The sequence below is a fragment of the Astatotilapia calliptera genome, chromosome 19 (genome assembly GCF_964374335.1).
Source record: "Astatotilapia calliptera chromosome 19, fAstCal68.1, whole genome shotgun sequence".
NCBI classification, from domain to species: domain Eukaryota; kingdom Metazoa; phylum Chordata; class Actinopteri; order Cichliformes; family Cichlidae; genus Astatotilapia; species Astatotilapia calliptera.
Window position 1 is genome coordinate 30,807,130 of NC_137440.1, and position 17,451 is coordinate 30,824,580.

At 41.1% G+C, this 17,451-nt stretch overlaps 1 long non-coding RNA gene across 1 annotated transcript; it reads right to left on the reverse strand.

Moving 5' to 3' along the window:
• Positions 1-2,754: 2,754 nt before the first annotated feature.
• On the reverse strand, positions 2,755-17,405 carry LOC145422539 (uncharacterized). The gene is made up of 4 exons (XR_013903849.1): positions 17,264-17,405; positions 7,269-7,335; positions 3,117-3,217; positions 2,755-2,938 (listed from the first exon to the last, which is right to left on the reverse strand). It is a non-coding gene; the product is annotated as an uncharacterized LOC145422539 (long non-coding RNA).
• Positions 17,406-17,451: the final 46 nt, after the last annotated feature.

A 17,451-nucleotide genomic window follows, 5' to 3' on the forward strand; every position in this document is an offset into this window, starting at 1 on the left:
ACATCACAGTGATGACAATGGTCTGGCAACTGAGTGCGGCACAGGAATGTATGGATGGGATGTTACTGCTGATTAAAGAGATTTTTTTCCCCGTGATCTCTTGATATTTCACAGATTCTCTGTTGCTCCTATCAATTCTTCTGTTATTTAAGTGATGAGATCTGGCTCTCAACACTTAGGCTGAGATGACTGCAAGTCTACCTGGAACAGCATGTAAAAGCGGCCTGACAAAGGAGAAAGGGCCTTGTTTGAATACATTCCTCTGCCGGGAACAGGACCGCCAACATGTGCTTTGTTTTGAAAGTGATATAAACGTCCATGCGTACAGCTGAGGTCAGAGACAAGCAGAAGCACGCGTATTGAAAAACGGCTAGCGCGGAGATTAAGTGTCCCCCAGCTGATGGCTGTCTATATTATATATATGATGCTGGAATGTGCCTATTGATTCATGGGGTTAGCTGTCCTGCTGGGATGTGCAGCTGCACTGTATTTGATATGTTGGGAAACATTTCAGTAGTTATATTTCTTTTGTAATAACAGGGACTCTAATGTTGATTGTCTAACTGTCTGAGAAATACCCCATGCTGCTCCGCCCTTATTGTTAGCACAGTTGTCACTATAGCGTGTGTGAATAGGCTGTGAATGTTAACAGCATGGGTCGCGGTCTAGTTGAGTCTGTCACCTGACCATTTTAATCTAGACTGAAACATCTTGACAGTTTTGTACAATTTGTCTCCTAGTGACTTTCCTCAACTTTTCCCCATAACACTAGGCTTTTCTTTTGTGTCTGCTGGACTCATTGTCAGTGGGACAGACTTGTCCTGCATCCCTCTCAGAAAACTGAAATATCTCAGCACTACTCTGTACATTTAGGCATTTGTGGTTTCCCCAAGTTAGTGATGTTTGATTTCTCTTCAGCTGCTGAGTTTGACACAGATCTGCTACAGCTCATCTAATGCTATCACTAGATCAAAAAAATCTATTTTTAGGGGATTTATGATAACAAAAAATTATGATAATATCTTTTCTAGTGTAATACTATAGTACTAAAGTCTTTAGCCTGAACTCTCTTAGGCAGCTTTCTTGTCAAGCGGTCTTCAGGAATAGTTCTCCAGGCTTCTTGTAGGACGTTCACTGCTCTTCTTTGGATGTTGGCTGCCTTTTGTTCTGTTGTCTTTCAAGATGATGTTGGGTGTTTGGGATTATTGTCATGTAAAAAGAAAATGAATCGGGTGCCATTCAGATGCTTTCCAGATGGTATTGCATGGTGGATCAAAATCTCACTGCACTTTTCTGTTTTCATAATTCCATTAATATTGAGAAGATCCCCAACCCCAGCGATTGAAATGCAGCCCAACACATGACAAAACCCCCCCACAGTGTTTTAGAGATGACTGTCACTCTCACTGTTGTTCCTCTCTCCTGACCTCTTGGACCTATTGGTGACGTTTTGAACCAAAAACTTCAGTTATGGATTAATTACACTGATTTTACCACAGATTTTCAGTCCAGTTCTTGTGTAATTCTTCTCCCCATTTCCCCTCCTTAAGAATGGCTTCTTGATAGCCAAACTTCCACTGAGACCATGCTTAGTTATGCCAAGTTTTATGGCTTTGGGAATCAGCTTGTTGTTTGAATGGGGACAAATGATGATTTTGCAATAGGCTGCTTGTAAGTGCCTACAGATACAATTTAACATTGGTTGTCTGTTATATGTAGACACAACATTGACTCATCCCTTGAGTTAGGTTCCTTCTTTATGCTTGAATGTTTCATAGCCCAGTGTTAAGTTTCCGTACAAACTGGACTGCAAACGAATGAAAAAGCAGAAAAGACTTCAGCAAATAATATTGCTGAAGAGCACTTTCAAAGTCACAAGAAAGTCTGACACCTTGGAAGTGAGATATAAAGAAATGAGGGGTGGCTCAAGACTTTTGCACAACACTGTATACTGCAAACACTGTTGGATATTTAATTCCAATACAGCTTTACAGAGCCACTAGTCTGACTCTCAGCTCTTTTAGTCCTTCTGTCCGTATCCTCATAAAGTTTCCCATATCAAATTGTCCCTTTTACTGCGCGCATGTAAAATGCTTCATACAGTTTCTGAACCATGAAGAAGAACAGGACTGTTTACAACAAATTCTTCTGGCGTGATAAAAAGCTGCATAACTCTGGTTTTTGTGCCACAAGGTCAGGATCAAACTAGCTGTCATGAATTCTGACTCCCACAGTTATGCAAATAGAAATATTAGGGTCTAGTAGAAAATGGCCAATAATAAGCCTGGCATTGGTCCTCTTTCCAACCACATCCACTCCAAGTCAGTAGAGTGCTCCAGGCCACTGGGCTGATCCCAAGCACTGTAATTATTCACCTAGGAAGCTCAGTATGTTCAGCACAGTCGTCATATTTTGTACTGTCCTCTACTCTGTGTATTACAACAAACTTGGCTTATTTGGCAATTCGCTTCCAAATGACAATACAGGTGCCTTTAATATATTTTGATTTATAAACTGTAACAGTGGATTCAAGTGCTTTATTTCCTTATTAAATTAAAATAAAAAGAGCTGCTTAAGGTTTACCCACAGTTCCCCTGCACAACCTAGAGCTCCTTATTTGTAAAAAGCACTCCACTGCTGGTCTGCGGCTTGGGCCAGATCACTACAACGTGGAACTCTGACAGCTTTTAGTCATCCTCGGAGGTACGGTTTTCTTACTCAGGGGGGTAATAAATCCATTCATACTTTCTCCGGTAAGAAAAAAAGAGGCTTTAAATGGATTTCACTGACCACAGCAAAGCAAATACAACAATAGTAACCACATCTGGCCAACACATGTGCCATCTTTTTTTGTGTACATATCAGCAGCATCCAGCTCACAGTGTGTTTACAGCACGGAGCCAGATATCACCTTCTCTTCTGTGCTGTGAAATTGAAACTGTTGAGAGGACAGAAGAAAAAGAAGAGTTTGACAGAAGCATCAAAAACAAGCCAAAGCATTTTATTTGCACACATCCAGCTCAGCCTAGAGGTGCCAGTTTGGGAGGGCTTAGGCCGGGACTGAATTACACTCTACATACTGCTGCAGATGAAAGAACGGGAGAGGTACAGCACACCTGCTGGAAACTGCTGATTGAAGGGAAGTGTGTTCCTGCCTGCTGCGGTGATCTCTGCCAAGTCATACCGACAAGAGATGGTCGACACAGTTGGGACCACCCTGAAAAGAGAGAGGAACAGGGTGAGGCCTGGACTGACAGAAAGATTGACGGCATCCTATCAGCTGCTACTTCCCCAACATGTACAGCCATTTAGATAATGGCAGGCTGCTTCCTAAACCCTGTGAAAAAGAGGCTTCATGTTCTCCCTCGTGACTGCATTTCAGCTCTCATGAATAGCAGATTCATATGGGTCTTCTTGACTGTCAGTACACATATAGAAGTCTGATGATTGTAATCTTGCTGAATAATCTACACTTTTCCATCCATTTTTTTTTTACTGCTTATGCAGTTCAGGGTAACAGCAGGGTTGGAGCCTCTCCCAGCTGTCACAGGGCGAGAGGTGCTGTTCACCCTGGGCAGATCGCTAGTCTGTAGCAGGGCACTTTTCATGTGCAAGCCTTATCACGATATGATGTAATGTATCCAGGCTCCTTTCTGGGATAGCACTGTAGTCTGTCATGGCAGGGCTCGCTTCCTCGTTAAGGCTGTCATCGCCCAAAGGGGTGATGAGAATGCCATCCAGAAATAAGCGTGGACATCAGAGAGGCCACAGACATGGCATCAAGTGTTTGTTTTGCTCTGGGTATGAATTACACAAGACACTGTCTGTGTATTTATCAAGGTTAGAGAGGGACTGCTACTAAGGCTCACCACACGTCTATATTAATTACATTAGAGATGTTAAAATGAGGACTTTCAACAATAGCTTTCAAACGTGTGAGTTAAAATAATGTTTTTCCTTTTCTGAATGTTCTCTAGATCATATTTTAAGGTTTGTTTTACTCTGTAAGCTAGTCAAGTTATACACATAGGTTTAAAACAATTTGTAAAAAGAGAAGCATCCTCTAAAAGAGGTCAGTGTTGTGAAATGCCTGCGTAGTAACAGTCAAAAGAAAAACATACAATTCTTTATATTTCACTAGGAAGATGAGAAATATGTGGAGCAATTTATTGGAACATTTGCAAACATATGAAAATACAGCATATAAAACAAAAGCAGAATTTTTACAATTTTAAGAACTTGAAAGTCAATATTTGGTGTGATCATGTTTTATTCTTTAACATAGCCTGAAGCTTCTCGTCATTTCTTTAGGTTTGTCATACTCTTCACAAATAGGTCTTCAGGCTTCTTAAAGTTGTATGTTGGCTAGCCTTATGTTCTGTTCTCTGTTAAAATGGTTGCACATCTTGATCATCTATGTTCAGGTCATGGATCTGGGAAGGCCAATCCATGACTGATAATGTTTCTGCAAATTAGGAGGCTGGAAGCTCACACAAAGTTGCTTTTACTGCGGGCATTGGGCCAAAATACAAAGGAAACAGCCATCAATAATCTTACAGTGCATCTGGGTTTATTTCACTTTACATTAAAGGTAACTAAACTGGAGAAAGAACACAAATGGAGTGCTCAACTCTTAAATAGAAAAGAAGGTTGGACCATAAGTCATTAACTGAGAAGAACAATTCTCAAAATTCTCAAAACTCATTTCAGCTGCAGGAGTGAGACGAGCAAGCTAAAGGGCCAGGTGAGCTCAACGGTCAAAGAAGCTCAGGAACCAATGATGAGAAATCAAGAGAGGAAAGGAGGTAAATATGGTAATAAAATAAGAATATTAACTGCAGTTTTGTTGTGTGTTTCTCTGTGCACTTATGGTTTGACTGAACTGGGAGTGTGATTTGGGATCATTGTTAAAAACGGAAGCTGTTGCCAATCCTACACTTCCCAGGTGGCATTGCATGGTCTATCAAAATCTGACCGTACTTTTCAAGGTTCATAATTCCATCAGTTTAGACAAGAACGCTGACAACACTGGTTGCAATACAGCCTCAAAACATGACAGAGCCTCCACTGTTTTTTTACAGATGGCTGTAGACACTCATTGTTCTACCTCTCTCCTGATTTCTTAAGTACACATTCAAATTTGCCACTGATTTTTAGTCCAGTTGTTGTGTAATTTGGCATACCTCAGTCTTTTTCGCTTCCTTAAAAAATCTTTACAGCCACCCTTCCACTGAAACATTTCCGATGAGGCTTCAGTGAACAGGAGATGGATTAATCGAAGGTCCAGATGCAGCTCTCAGGTCCTGTGTCAGGTCTTTGCTGGATTTTTTCCTGTTTAGGATGTGACTTTCAGATACCGATCATCTGCTGCAGATAGAACTGGCAGGCCCAAAAAACTTTCAGGAATACGCTCCAAAACCATTCAGATATACTGTATGTCAGGGTTTCAACTACTAGCTCTTTCCTGATGCAAAAATATCATTTTATGTCGTCAAGCTCATATTGTTGCTACTTTTTGTAGAGTTGGTTAAAGAAATGGGAACAAATGATGTGCTTTTGTGACTGGTTTAAAAAAAGAAAAAAAATATTTAAAACTTTTTTTTTCATAGCTTGTCTGTCATGTGTAACGCTTAAACAACACAGTCTGGCTCCTTGGAAGCAAACTATAAAGAAATCAGCGGTGACTCAAGACTTTTACACAGTACTGTGCATGCATATAATCCTCCTCTGGCTAGACTGACAGACGAGAGAGATGCTGACATGCTTGTAGTTTGGTTGCCGTATTTGGACAATGAGGAAAAAAATATATTGGGTAAAGGCCCACTGTTGACATTGTCCAAGCTGTGAAACCCAGTAAATACACAAAATACTGGATATTTATTATATCTTCAGCCATTAAACTGTCACCAGTCAGCCCGGCTGTTAAGACGTTACATTTCGTGCCAGTTAGTTCACATAATTCACAGACTGGATGGAATCCCCCAATTTTTTTTAAAGTCGTCCAGGCGAACGGCCGTCGTCGTTTCAAAATCGCTCACAGTATGGGCCAGCGTCTCCACAAGGGCATGCAAAAACTTTTCAGATGTCCAACATTGTACATAAAATGCGGTTGAGACATTTTCCATCCACCAAATTCATCAGTGATGTTGTTATGGTCGTTAGAGAACGCAACAGCAACATTTTTGTGGCAAAGTAAACATTACCTCAACAAAGAATTTGCCCAAAGACTTCTCCGAGGAGGTTTTGCATGGAAATAAACTTCCAAGTAAATACGGTGTGTGTAACACTTTTCAGTCAAACTCCACAGACGCTCTGTATTTATTACAGCATAAATATGAAAGCCTCCCATTTTTGGTCCCATTTTTTTTCCTAAGAATGAAAATGGCACAATAAAAGGCTGTTATGCAACCAAAGATGTTTCTGGGTGTTTCAAACAAGGAGATTGAGCTATTTTCTGTTTAGGTTTGTGATTAACAGCCCCCAGGTTGTCTCCAGATGTGGTTTGGCCTCAGACACACACACACACACACACGCTGACTCTGATCAGCAATAAAAAAGGTGACCCCTCATGACACTATCCATCATCATAAGAGATGACGCGGTGATCTAATAAGAAGATCTGACTCTTTGTGCAAACATGAAATCATTATTTAAGCTAAATGGTGGACAGCTGGTTGAGCGTTTAGAAGCACAGGCAACAGTTACCAAACTTCTCATCACATGCTATTAACTGGTGACATAAAAACAATAAGGTGTTGGGAAACAGTAGGAGAAGTTATGTGAATTCAACCATCAGAGCCATCTAGGTCTTTTGTACCTCCATTTATTTTATGAGGGAGACTTGGTCACAATCGATCTATAAAACAACAAATAGAGACCGAGCTGTTTGTAAATAAAAACTGCCCCCTTCCTTTCCACTGTCCAGTTTGCCCATTCCAAAATCCTCTGGAGCCTTACATAATTTCCAAACATAAAAATCTGGTACACAACAAAAAACGTGCATGATTTTAATCCTTTTTTAAAATTGCTCTGAAATGCATCTAAACATCCCACGCACCATTTACTTATATCATGATCTATCACGCAAGTCTTAATATACAAGCCCTGTGATTGATTCCTCTTGGGTTATCTTATCTTCAGCTAAGTAGAAACAGTTGAAGGACAGTTTTATGACTTTATCCTTTTGTTAACAGCTCTCCATAATTGCCGTGTCACCGTGTATTTTTCTACTCAGCTGTCATCCTGTTTTTATTCATTTAGTAACTTACCTCTTCCTATGATAAACACTCTTCCGGACCGTGCCAAGACAATCCGTGGAGAAAGGGGTCCTGGGTACTGCAGGGCGAGTGCAGAAATAACACTGCATTAGTTATCCTAAAGTCAAAGAGCTCCTTAATGACAGAGTGATAAAGTGCAACCTTGATCTCGTTTCACTGTGCTATATATTACTGGTTTCTTGCATCTTAAGATTAGTCACACGAAACAAACCAAAGCTCCCGTTGCGGAGATCCTGTTTTTAAATTTGGATTTAAGGATATAATTCTTTGATAGACTGACTGTGACTGAACATGTAGTAGGCTGATAGACATGATAGAGCTGCAGATTCGTGTAAACACATTGGAAACAGTGGTGTACAGTAACCATGAAGTTTACTGTAACATCAGCAGCAGCATTATTAAGTAAAAGGGTTCTAGTTTTATTTCAGAAACTCAATCTGATATTATTCAACCTGCAGGTGAGGAAAAATGAACAGGTAAGCACTTATCATCTGTCTCTATAGAGAAGCTACAGCAGGCAGAGAGTTAGCTTGGCTTAGCATTACTGTAAGACTGGAAACAAACAGCTAGTCAGGCTCTGTCCAACGCCTCTTAAACTGCTAGCTTTTACACTTTTCCTGGGTTTCATAAAGATTAACATGTATTAAATCTTGATGAAAGACCTTCAGCTATGTTGGCAGGTGAATTTGGAGATTTGTATCTATAGCTTCACAAAATCCACTTTTCGTCACCATAACCTGGTGACTCAAGAAGCCCCCCCCCTCCCCCCCCCAGCAGCTTTGAGCAGCTTTGTGTAGGAAATTGTTTCTAAACTGATTCTTTATATATCCTTTATAGGTCTTAGGACTTTTAAAGCAGTGCTTTAAAATAACTTTAAAATTATCTGAAAAGTTCTTCCAAAACCCTTTCCTTCCTGATAAGAGAAGCAATACCCTCGCAGCAGAAAGTTTCATCTAATTGCTGGTTTAGACTGCACGGCCTGCTGGAGACTAATTTGAGGTAAGCAAATAAACAGATTTAACTCTCTTGGATGACCTTGAGCTGGTGTGACTGTGAAGCAAGCGTGGCACACTCAGTGAATTTTCCTCTTATAAATAAAGGTTGAGGTAAACACTGCTTAATCATTTTGTCTAAATTCATCAGCTTATACTAAGTACTTATTTACTTATTTCCATCCTGACAGTCAATCGTGTACAGTATTTGATTGTTAGGTCCTGTAGATATTTAGATGTGTTGCTCATGATGCCATGAAGTCATGAGGATCAGCACAATAAGTAAACTCACCTCTTCTGGCACTTGAGGCTGTTTAGCAGCATGTCTGTCTGCGGGCTTATTAAAACTTGGCTCCCTAATGAACATTCGCCCTTGAAGCCTGCTGAGTGCTTAGTGCTGCTCAGGAGACGAGGCTCTGGACGCACGGGGCCTCTCTTCCTGCTCCCTACTGAGCGCTCGGTATAAAACTCAGCTGTACCGGCAGGCCGGGTTAGAGTCATATGAATACTTTTACATTACAGTGAACTGGAATGTTAACAAAAGACAGTCCACAGAATAAATTCTATGCTTGTTCCTCCATGTTTTATTTCAGGAGGAAATAAATTTTGTGAGCTAATGTGGAGAAGTGTTGCTTTGGCTTGGTGACAGTTTCTGTATGTCATTTTGTCATTGTCATCTTGTCAGCTTTGCCTTGGGTGATTTAAACCCCACTGCTGCAGCAGCATGGGAGAGCGAGAGCAAAAAAGCTGTTCCACATGGGCTGACTGAGACCCTGCAGCCATGCCGTGAGTTCACACTACACCATGCCAATGTGTGTGTGCATGTGTATGCATGAGAACTGTAGCTGAAGCTGAGTGTGATGTGGGGCAATGGTAGACAGAGTTGCTCAATAACATTACCAGTCCAAGATTTCTCTCATGGGTGTGATTCACAAAGTGGGCAGTTATGGGAAACATCCAAGAAGTCCGACTTAAAAGACATGAAAATCCTGTTCTTTTTATCTATCCATCCATCAAGAACATCAAACCAACAGTCAATTGTTCTGGTAGTAGTGTGATTGTCTGGGGCTGTTTTGCTGTGTGAGGACCTGGACAATTCATCAAGCCATGAATTCTGCTCTCTACCAGGAAATGCTGAAGGAGAATGTCCAACCAACAGTTCATGGCCTGTTAAATTATGCAGCATGACAATGATCAGAAATGCACCAGCAAAATCACCAAAAAAAGGACAAAGCACAGAAGAGTGGGCTGAAATTCCTCCACAGCATTTTGAAAGAGTCATTGGCAGTTTTCAAAAACACTTTATTGACGTTGTTGCTGCCAATCAATCTATCTATCTATCTATCTATCTATCTATCTATCTATCTATCTATCTATCTATCTATCTATCTATCTATCTAAGTCCTCTGGTTCTGCCAAAGATGAATGTGACGCTAATTTAAAAAACAGTTCAAAGACATTCCTGAAAAGTGCCATGATGAATGGGGCAGTTTTCCCAAACATCTGTTGGAGGCCTCAGTTTCTGTCTGCCTGGAGGGCTCTCGCAGACAGGTCAGGGTAGTCAGAGAGACTTCCTCCCTGAACCTTGCATCCCTCCAGTCCAGTCCCATGGATCCCATGGTCGTAACAAGGTTTCATTGATAGCTGTTCCACTGACTGGACTAAAGTTTAGCCGTTGTTGAATGCTGCCGTTGATGTTACCCTACTGACCTTCACGCACTCAACACTGGCGACTGATAATTAACAAAAGCCTGTGGCAGAGAGCACTTTGAAGTCATCTCTGTTAATCGTCGTGTCATCCCCTTTTTACTTGAAGTTTGCTTGTGGTAAACAGAGACTAGGCTATGGTGGGCCAGAGGTTTGTTCTGACTAAATGGACTATGGGGAAAAGGTTTAATGGATTGAAAAATAACAAATTTATCATGCTTAATAAGAAGCTATTCAGGTCAAATTGACCTCATGCGGGGGGTTAAATCGCATCGTAACTTTCTGGTGCTCGACCTTCACTGTTAATTGGGGGCAGTGAAGAAGATTTTTCATTCTCCTAACTGCTGAAGAGAGCACATGATTCTCTGCTCACAGCTAACCAAGCATAAGGCCCGTGCAGCAGGACTAGCAGGCCTTAAACACGAGCATTACACGAGTGCTGCATATGGAAAGAAGATTATTCCTTCAAAACACAGCTAGCAATTAGTTTGCCTCAAACTCCAGCGCCATACCAAGTTTATGTGCTGTCATGTTGAAGGCTGGGAAGCACGTGCCATCAGTGAGTCAGCCACCAAATAGGGTTTATGTCTCATCCATTCCCAGCAGTAAAGATAAACAGAACTTAACCTGCATTACTCAACAGGCCTGCAGTCTAATATCAAAACAACTGACAATTTGTTCAATCTTTGCTTTATGGTGCGTGCAGTCAGACTAACACATGGGTGGCTTAGGGGTGAAATAAAATAACTCAGTCGACGTGTGAACTAAAAAACCCTGCAGCAAAACAAGGTTTAAAAAGCAACAAAAAAAGTGAGTTACAGCTGACACTGCTGTAAATAAAGATAAGATTTAAAGGCAGATGTACAGTTTATTCACCACACAGGCCTATACTTTCCATATTATAAACATTACAGGCTGTTTGTTGATACTAGACTTAAATCATCGTGACCTTCTGGAGGCAATTAAAGGACTCTAATGGGAACAGCGTTTTTTCAGGCAGTTTTTCAGATGTATGGTCTATTTTATAAGACGCTACCTGACACTAATAAAGTGTAAAAGAAGAAGAAGAAGGAGAAATCGCTCCTTTATTGCTTTTTAACTTTTCCCACTGAAAAAATAGTCCTTTTGTTTCGAGTGCACTCCCTGAATTTAGATGCCAGGTTGGTGCCACACAGTTTGCATGTACTTTGAAGTGCTTGTCTCACCTTTGGCCCAGTTTCTAAAAATACCTAATCTAATATCACCCCTTGCATCTTTCTTTGTTGTGTGTTATGAAAACGTGATGAACAGAACCATCAGTTACCATTTTTGCGAGATACACGTGTGGAGCAGTTTGTTTTTCTTCGGTGGGCAAGGGGCTGAGGGGTAAATGCAGCAGATATCCATTTCTGTCCACCTGGTAAAGCTGCTAATGTGGAAAATGCTTGACCTTGATTTTCCACGGTCGGTTGGTAGAGACAGCGTAAAGCCGTAAAGCAACGAGAATAGGGGCCGAAGCTTTGAGGCACGGCCCATCTATAAACCCTTCAAGACAAAACAGCAACAGAGTCAGCCCAGAGCGCCTTGCGTCCAGGTCACAACCAGGGGGACCAGAAGGAAGAGAGCTCCAGGGGCTCGGGCCAGCGGCGCGAGATGCACGCTTAAATCGAGGGTAAGGGGCCAGGAAAATTGAAAGGGAGGAGACAGAAAAGCAGAGAGGAGGAAGAAAGCTCCGGTTGAAACGCCAGAATGATCTATCGCACACATTAACTCCTCCCTCTGCTGTTTTTTTCTTTTGTGAACTGAATACTCAGAATTTACAAGAATGCATGTCACCAAGGGCACTCCATCGCACTCCTATTTAGACATTCCTGCCAGTGCTGATTTATGCTGTGACTGATTTCTGAATCTTTTAGGCTACATCTGGCTAATGAGTAGAAGGCCCCCACATCTTTAGAAAAATGTATGTTTTCTGGAAAGTTATTGCATGTTCTTATTTGACCTAATTGGCTGCCAGCATGATCCACCCTTTGAATCCGCTCCAGCAGCATTTATCATGCAGCGGTATGACATCATTCTGCATATTGTTCATTGGAGACATTTTTAAATCAAACTTCAAGAGACAGAAGGACTGCACAAGAGAATTTCAGGCTGAAGTGGAGCAGCAGACACTTAACCAAAGTGTAAAAAAAACAAAACAAAGGCAGCATATTACACAGCCTACTGAAGCCATACAAGAAGACAACAATACATGGCAGCAACTTTAATGTCATAACCTAGAATTTTACATTTGAATGAATCCAAAGGAATCTTCTATATTCTTTTTTGTGATGCAGGACTTTTGGCGTAATCAAATATAAACCTTACATTTATTATTTGATTTCTGGATCAAAATTCAAGTAGCATACATTATTCAGCAAATTAACACCAAGAAGTATCTAGACTGGGGTTGTGAAATATGAGGCCCGGGGGCCAGAATCAGCCTGGCAAAGACATTAACGAGGACATGCGTTTGAAAATCTTTCCTACTGATAAAAGTCAACGTCAAGTTATAAGCGTTATTAACACCAAATATACCTGACGATGCTCTTATCACGCGCAGTAGAAACCATCTTCCCACTGCTGCAGAAGCTAACATCCACGGTTTTCCTTCTCTCCGACTCTTTAATCTTAATGTACCAGATTTTTTCCTGGATTGGCTGCTTTGCAAACGCCAGCCAATAGCTTGTCAAGTCAAAAAATCTGTGAATAGATGAATTTTCCATGAATACGTTCCAGAAATAGGTGATTCTGTGAATACTGAACCGTGGATAAAAAGACCTCCCCCACGACCGCTCATACCACACCATACCACTTAGGTTAAACTTCTTCATTGGTTAAATACCTGTAGTCTTAGTATTATAACTAGTTGAACTGATGGAAAGAGGAGATTCAGTGGTCTGGCCCACTTAAGGTTAAAGTGGGCTCTACACACCTTTGACACACCTGGTCTAGACAAAACCAATCAGATGAAATCAATTTTTTAAGTACCTAGATTGAATCACAGAAAGAAAGACAGAGTCTATGTCAGTAGACAGAGTCTACTGACATTTTCAAGAAGTTGTGCAAAAGCTCCACGGGGGTTCATTTGCTAGCAGGTACAAGAATGGATGTCTTGTCTTTGTCTACTATACTGTTTATTATACACAGTTCTGCTGCTAGGAGTTTCTCCGTTTCACAGACTGTGCTGCAATATGGGTTATAATAATACATAATTATTTCTGTATCAAAGCCAATCTTTTGAAAGGGGGCAAAAGGATAATTTGTAAAAGGGAAGTACTTAATCTAATCTTTGTTACAGTTTTCATCATTCCAGTCAGCTAAAGGTCTTTGTTAACTTAACAACTCACACCCATAAATGAAAGAGCCGATCACTCAGCTGAGGCGGACGCGTTGCCAGTGCTATGACATGCATCAGAAACGTTGCCAGTGGCGCTACAGTCTGTCTGACTGTAGCGTGTTTCTGGAGTGCTCCGCCATTTGAAAGTGTAGATGGAGCTGAAAGATTTCCCTCTAGATCCAGCACCGTACAGTATGGCTCGGAGGCAAACGCACACGCATTTCTCAGTTGTTTCACAGCTGCACTTCTAACACCCATAAAAAGTACGAATATCACGAAAGGGAAAGTGAAGGTGGTTGTCTTAAATAACACCCATGTGACCTACTTCTATTATCCAGCTGACAGCTCTTTGTTCACACAAGCTGGGAAAGACCCTGCAGCCCAAGCCCCAAGTGCATTAGATTGATCCTGCTCTATCTTTAACTGTTTCCTCTAGTTGTGCGAATGGCTGTTTTATGTACAGTGCTGGAGCGTGATGGAGAACTTCTGTAATGATCCTTCTAAGGAAAAGCTGCCATGTTCGATGAAAAATAACACATCAATAAAGCACGTAATTCGAGTTTTTACAAAGTGGTTTTCTGCCAAAATGACCCTCCTTTTTCCACATTTTCCCTCAGGTCCTCACCACTGCCCAGTCTGAACAATGTCAGTATTATGTTAGCTCCCGGGCAAAAAGAAAGGAGAGTTGAAGTCCTTGATACAAACAGCAAAAGGTAGCTAATGAAGAGATTGGCGCTCCTTGTTGTTAGTGCTCTCTATTGAAAGTCAATACAAGAGCCCGATTCACATAGATCACTTAAAATTCTGGAGGAGAGATTAAGAATACACAGTTGATACTTGGTTATAACAGGAGCCCTACATTCTGGTAATGATACTGCTTAGTTGTCTTGTGTCTTACACTTGACCTCTGACCCCTCGCTCGTGCAGCAGTGACAAGGCCGTCAACTAAACTGATGCAAATATGACATTCACGCTGACAGCGCGGATTCAACTCGATGCAGTTAATCAGCTTCCATCTATTTGTCCAAGATTACGCCATCGAACGTGAGACAATGAAAAGCACTTAATAATGTGGAGGCAATTCAAATCCACTTCAGGCTTGCTGTATCAATCACAGGCACGCACACATAAGCGGATCGTCGGTTCAGTCATGGGACTTGGATATTTTTGCTGATTTGACCCTGCGCTTTGTGTGAAACCTCGCAGTGTAATGCAGTTATATTTCTGCTCTGCATTTGAAAGATGATAGGAGTGGCTTGGTTGTCATGCCAGAGCTTTCAAAGGACTCTTTGTGTAGAAGCGTCGGTCATAGCCAGAGACATCCTCCTGGTATTTATTCTAGAGTTCCTCCAGATGCTGCAAATTGAAGCCTATCAAATTGGGCCACATTAAAGTCCACTTTCATAACATTGTTGCTCCACAAACTTTTAATGATTCCCAAACAAGGGTTAGTTAAGGGGTATGTTAAAGACTGTATCTAGGGTAATCTGAATCAATCGATCTATCTATCTATCTATCTATCTATCTATCTATCTATCTATCTATCTATCTATCTATCTATCTATCAGATAAACAGATATAGATCTATGTGTCTATCTGCCAAGTTTGGAGTAGTTTGCATCAAGAGTTCCTTTGATAGCCGAAGAGCAGACAGAGATACATCTACCTAACGTTTATCTCACCATCAGTCTAAGATGGTGGTAGTAGTGTGATGGTCTGTGACTGCTTTACTGCTTTAACACCTGGACAACTTGCTGTAATTGATGAAGCCAGCTCTCTACTAGGAAATCCTGAAGGTAAATGTCCACCCATCAGTTCATGCCCTGAAGGTTAAGCAGTCTTGTGTTCTGCAGGAGGGGGTGACTGTAAATGCAACAACAAGTCCTCGTCTGAATGGTTAAAAAAAGATGAAAGTTTTTGGAGTGGCCCTGTCAAAGTCTGGACTTAAATCTGATTGAAATGCTTTGGTGTAACCTTAAACATGTCGCTCATGCTCAAAACCCTTCCCATGTGGCTTATTTTTAAAAGATCCTGCAAAGACCAGCGAGCCACAATTCATCCACAGCGATGTGAAACTAATGCACTTAATCAGGTCTCCCAACAACACACCTCCCAAGTTTGGAGTAGTTCAGGTGAAAATTTCTTTAGATGGCTGAGAAGAACATAAATTATGGATTTTTGACAAGAAACTAAAGGCGTTGGACAGATAACCTGTTGACATATTTTCTTGTAGCTGATAAATAAAACTAAACTAAATGTAACTGTCTAAAATGCTTGTCGATAAGTGAGAATCCAAGTGGAAGAACAATTAATAGTGTTAAAAAACTTCTAATAAAAGCATCAACTGACTGGAACATAAGGAGGTATTTAAGTGTGACACGGGTGTACACCTGCCAGGAAAGGTTGGCAACGTCTGCCCTACACAGATACAAGAGCATCTAACATGACTCAGAAACAGATTAAGACATTGATTTAAACTCAGCAAGGAACACTTGAGCAGCAGCCAGCTGCTCATTCGCACAGGTCACTGAGGAGATCTGTCTGTCCATGTAGGGGTAACCCTCATGGATGCTGGGGTCAGATGGCTGTGATCTTTTTGTTGCTATCTGCATTAGGAAAGCATGCTTGATTTAACTGTTATCAGGCAAAAATAGGGTACAGTAGCAGGCAGCAAGCTAGAGATGCATAAGACAAATGTGGCATCCTTTGTAATTAGATTAGTATGGGTTGGAAGATAAGCTGTAATCAATTGTAGTGGTCAGTCCGAGCCTTCACAGATTTAGTTTGCATGGATCGCTAACAAAAAAAGGAACACAGACATCACTTTTCAGGGGTTTTGGATATTTCATGGCTGGGAAAAAGAATGAATGGGTAGAAAACAGCACTCTGTGTGTTTTGGATGGCAGTTCTGTGAGTGGTAATGGTGCTTAGGGAGTAAGGAGAGCGCTCATGAAAGAGACAGGCGTGCATCTTTGTGGGCTGAATGAGAGAAGCGAGCCAGCTCTCTTTGGGTAGTTTAGGGTCTTATGGGAGAAGAGAAATGTGTTATTTCCAGACAGTGAGAAGGAAAGTGATGATGCAGCAGATGAAAAGAGGAGATGAATTGGATGTTACATAACTTGACCAGTTTTCCAAGGTTTCAGTTTGAGGGAGTCTGAACTGTGAGCTTTTTACTGCCAGATCAAAATGTGTGTATGGTCAGGAAGCACGTTTTACATATATCCTGCAATCTATAAAAGCTTAACAGTACCACTGTAAATTAGCTTTAAAGTGCCCTTACACTGCACTCACAGTGTGTCCTACCACAGAAATGGGTTAATAGAATAATAAGCCTAATTAATTAAAAATAATCATAAAACGGTGACTTTGAAATAATGAAACAATCAGCTCTGCGAAAGGAAGAAAAAACATCTGGAAGTTGTATAATATTTTCTACGCTGTCAACTTAAATTTAAATTGAAGGTAATGATTAATGCAGCTGCATTCATAAAACAGTCCTGCTCCGAAGAAATTCAGAGCAACAACATGTAACTTGGCAGAGAAAGTGCGTGTGGGCACATGGACCGAGCGATGCTGTAAGTAGAAGCAAGAATACATCCGACAAGGGGGAGTTTCTCCACGCAAAGCGCATGCAATCCCTACAAAAATTCCCAGTGACTTCAGATCCAAGGAGGTGGTGATACTCATGCGAGCACGATTCAAACTCTCTCACTTAGAGTAAGAATACAGCCTCAGAGCCCAGAGCCAGCGCGCTGCTCTCTTTGCCCCTCTTTTCTTGTTCAACATAAACTAAAGAGACGCAGATAGAATAATGTTTGCGTAAAACAGCATCTTTTTTCAGCGCGGGGGAAAGAAAAAAGCTGATAGTGTTTTCGGACTGTAGAAAAGTAAAGACTTGATAACCTGAAGACATTCTGTTTACGTCTTACCTGGGCATTATGAAGAGGTATCCGGGCATTTTTCATAGTTGGGAGAGGATGCGGTCTTGCTGAGCTCGTGTAAAACGGTTTCTCGTTTTATTTGTATTTTCTTCTTCGTTTTATTTTTTATTTTTTTTGAGTTGCTCCTATTTCAGTGGCTCTTGATAGAAACGGTAACGCGTGTGTCCTTTTACGCG